Below are 4,702 nucleotides of genomic sequence, written 5' to 3'. Positions count from 1 at the left end.
TTTACAACACGGAACACTGTGATTACTTAAGTAGACACTTTATATGAACCTTCTGTTTCGAGATTTTAGTCCCCATAAAACCCCAACAAGCTCAAGGTCCATTTATAATAAAAAAAAAAGGGTAGTCAAGCTTCCAGGACTGCAGACACATGGAAATGAGACCCCCAAAAACAAACACAAAGTCCTTTTGTCGGATAAAAAAGGGTAGTCAAGCTTCCAGGACTGCAGACACATGGAGGTGAGACCACCCCTAAACAGGCTGAAGGTCCATTTGTAGGAGAAAAATGGGTAGTCAAGCTTCCAGGACTGCAGACACACTGAAGTGAGATCCCCAACAAGAAGCTCAAGGTCCATTTGTAGGAGAAAAACGGGGAGCAAAACTTCCAGGGTGTTCTCACTTTGATGTCTCTGCAGTTCAGGAGGTTTGACTATCCTTTTTTTCTCCAAAAATTGGACCTTGAGCTTGTTTGGGGTGGTCTCACTTCCATGTGTCTGCAATCCTAAAACCTGACTACTTGATGTTTTCCTACAATAAGCCTTAAACTTGTTTAGGGGGGGGTCTCCCTTCCATATGTCTGCAGTCCTAGAAGCTTGACTACCCTTTTTTCTCCAAAAATTGGACCTTGAGCTTGTTTGGGGTGGTCTCACCTCCATGTGTCTGCAGTCCTGGAAGCTTGACTACCCTTTTTTCTCATACAAATGGACCTTGAGCTTTTTTTTGGGGGGGTGTCGCTTTTCTCTATCTGCAGTCCTGGAAGCTTGACTACCATTTTTTCATTTGTAAATTGACCATAAGCTTGTTGACAGCAGACTCATGAAAGTGCCACCCCTCTAAGAAGCTGCAGGTGCAATTTTTAGAGAAAAAAGGGTGGTCAAGCTTCCAGGACTGCAGACAAATGGAAGTTAGACTGCCAAAAAGAAGCTCAAGGTCCATTTGTAGGAGATAAAAGGGTAGTCAAACGTTCAGGACTGCAGACACGTGGAAGTGGGTTGCTGCATGAGCCAGTGTTTTTTGGTTTGCTTGTTTTTCTTTTATTTTCCTCCTCTTTTTTTTTTTTTTTTTTTTTTTTCTCCTCCTTTTTTTTTCCCAACAACCTCCTGGAGTGCTACAGGAAAAGGGCAGAATTGCTGGACAGTGCCCAGTCAAAACGGGACCTGGGGATGCTTGTTACAGCAGCTGAACATGATCCAGCATTGTGCCTTTGTGGCTACAAAGGCCAACAGACTTTTGCAAATATTAAGAATATGCTAAATTTTGTTCAGAAAACATTTCCTTCCAAGTCAATATCAATTAAAATGTAACACTGTTAAGCAACTTTTGAAAAGCTGTAACTAAAGCTCCCACGGTTTTATTACTTTTTATTACTGAGCTTTTAACAGAGCTGTTCCAACATTCCGTAAGTTTTTGCCCGAGATTTTATCTTGCCTTCATTCACATGGAATGAAATTCAGGAGGATCAGAAGTTGTTCCACGAGTCACAGAAAGGCCACTATTCCCAAAGGAGTGCAGAGTTTTTAGGTTGCTTCTCATGTACCCCCAGGAAATATGCAAGAGTCTGGTTTAATAAGCCAGAGCATTAACTAGAAGCATGACATGTAAGATTTGATCTCTTCCCCTTTCCCTCCTCCTACATTTGACAGTCTGGAACTGGGAGAGTGGCAGGGTTGCCCTCTTTAAAGTTTCACTGAAATGAAGTATACAAAACAAGCTCCCATTTTTATGAAATCACATTTCCCCACTCCAGATAAATCCTGTTTCACCAGAAAACCTCTGCTCAGCTCCTTTTGTACATCCATTCTATGGGATATCTGCTTTCTGGTCCAGAAGCACTCTGGACTGATGAGGTAAAACAGGTAAGAGAAGAGATCACAAAGACGTAGTAAAGGAAGACCTTCCCAACCCATTTGAAGAGTTAGACAGAACTAACAGCATCTCCCACGTGAGCATCAATTAAGAAGTGACAAAGGGACAACACCTGAAAAAAAGCCTTCAGCAGACTTTGCCTGTCAGCCCCATCAGCCTCACTAACATCATTTTCATAAGGAGGACAATTTGTGTTCAAGGTTGCTTCCTGAACTCACTTCTCCAAACTGTCTGACCTGCAAAGGTGATGGCTTTGTTGTCACCGACTGCACCAACTGTCCTGATGGATCACTAAGCTCTCCAGCAGCTTCTCAGTAGTTTTTAATAGGCACAGAAATGGGAAAGCAAATAAGCTACAAAAAAAAATTTAAAACACACAAAAAAACCACAAACAAACCATGGAGAGTCTTTGAACTTCAAAAAAAAGAAGGCAAATTGTTGTTAAAAAACCATAGCAAGCACCCAGTGCCAACCAAATTAATGCTTAGGAAAGCTTACAGAGTCTAAAACACAGTATTATTCTGCCTTCCTAATTCAGTGATAGAGTCAAAGTTTCTATTTGACATATCCCACATAATCGCACTCAATTGTAGCACTGCCATTCAACAGAAGCCAAGGATCCAGAAATGGAAAGAATTGCCCAATGTGGTATATTCAAGAATCTCTCCTTAATATTGAACCAGCTCCATGGCCTATGTTCTCATCACTTATGCCATGTGTTATACAATGCACTTAGGCTTAGGAAGTATTATCAGGACAGCTCTAAAAGTAGTATTTCTGAAAAGAAAGGGAAGAAGATTAAGACAAAAAGAACGTCTCTTCCAGGTGTTCCCAAACAGGGCCCAGCTCTTCTGACAGACACTTCAGTTGGCTGCCTTTACCTTGGTTTGGTTTTTAAGCAGAGATACTCATTCCAAGCTCTTCACTTCCCTCTAGCTCCAAATAATTTTTTCATTAGTGAACGGGACATTATTTTTTATGCAAATCAAAGGCCCAAAGGAGTTTATTTTATCACCAATACTTCTATCTGTACAACAGGTATAAAGAGAGCAGTACATCCACCCTAAACCTATCATCAAGGTATCCTGCTGTGCTGCTGATCAATGATACTCTCTCCAGTTCTGCCTCTCAAACAACACAGGGAAGAGTATTCCCAACAAGCTGAACTTTTTCAGGAGTAAAGTTGTCCTATTCCTTCCAATAATGAACTCTGGATCCCTGGTGAGTAACTCACATTTAACCGGCAGCATTCTGGGCTGCTCCTATTAACTGCAACAGCCTGGACAGCTTGAACCTCAACAAAACGTGCAGTAAACGACTGAGCTAATTTAACCTCATTAATCCTCAAACCAATAGAATAATTTGATGTCCACACAGCAGCTTGTGTGCCGCCTCCAACATAAACACGGCCCTGCAGGAAATCCACACCAAAAATGTGCTGCAGCCCTGCTGCCAGAGCTACCGGGGCTGGGAGAATCACTGCACAGTCTCCGAGCCCCCTCGCCAGCTGCACGGCATGGGTCACACGCTTTGTTTGTTCTTGTTAACAGTCAGGGGTTGTTTCCAACCTGGATGTATCCTGACATCTCCCCAGTGCCACAGTTTTATGGAGGAGGCTCCATTTTATCTGTAAACTGTTTACCTCCAGTTTCGACGTGAACACAAAAAGCATTGCTAGGAGAGGCAAACACAGAAAACCAAGCAGCACTGGCACTTCTCAGGCAGATACTTAGCTGGATTTAAGCTCCCTATTAATCATTAATTACAGCAGCATTTCAAAAATTTAGGTTTTGAAATAATTTCAGCACTACTTAATCACAAAGGATGTAAGGTCTCCCTGAATATTTAGGAACATCTACTTTCAGGGAGGCATTTTAAGAAATGTTCTTTATATATAAACTATTTGTTATTTAAATTACTGCTGAAAGCCAAGTGCTTTATTTTGTTCAATACAACACATTTAAAACAATAACATGAGGTTTTAATAGCAAAATCACCTAGCCCACAAAACACTGTTCTATGCTGACTAGGGTGGCAAAACAAGGGTAGTTTCTAAACACAGAAAAATAAATTTTAAAAAAGGATTTTTCTAAGCATGTAAATGCAGGTCTTGGTACCACATACAAGAACTTCACTTGCAAAGGAACTTGGTCTTGCTAGAGTTTTAAGTACGGTGGTTTTTTATCAGACCTGGCCTCGCTCATGCTTTGTGCCACTTGTAAAATGGAACAGGGCATTTTAGGAAAGAAGTACCTCCCTTCAACTCCTAAAAGCTGTGACTGAAGCCTGTTAAGTTTCAGTAGCGTTTCAAATATACCAGGGCATCCTCAGCTTTACCTTCTTTATAGGACAAGGTCCAGAAACCCACTGGCAGTTAGAGGAGCCACATAATCAGTGTTCAGCATTTCTACCAACCAAATTATCCCTGATAAATAGATACGACCTAGCATGAGAATTCACTTTTACTTCAGCATATTAAAAGTTATTTATTTTAAGGATAAATATATATCTCTTTCACAACTACACTGCAACACAGACACGAGTCCAACAACAAAACAGCAGAACAAAAATACATCCCCCTAATATAGCATAGCCACTGCTTTTTCTTCATCAGCCATACAAGATTGATGGAAACAGGAGAGATTTCTCTTTCCTTCTAACACAGCAGGTTAAGCGTCTTGAGAGAAGTCAGATGTCACTATTATCTGCAAGCACACAAGAAAACAAACTCATGCCAAAAAAAGGGATAATAAAATTGAAGTCTAAATGGAAGTTGAGAGAAAAAAATGTCCTGCTCCAACAGGTTAATCTCTAGCTAATTCCTCTTGTGACAAGTAG

Source organism: Chamaea fasciata, unplaced genomic scaffold (assembly GCF_029207755.1).
Source record: "Chamaea fasciata isolate MVZ Bird 193981 ecotype frontalis unplaced genomic scaffold, bChaFas1.0.hap1 SCAF_74, whole genome shotgun sequence".
NCBI lineage: Eukaryota > Metazoa > Chordata > Aves > Passeriformes > Sylviidae > Chamaea > Chamaea fasciata.
This window is presented reverse-complemented; position numbering follows the sequence as displayed.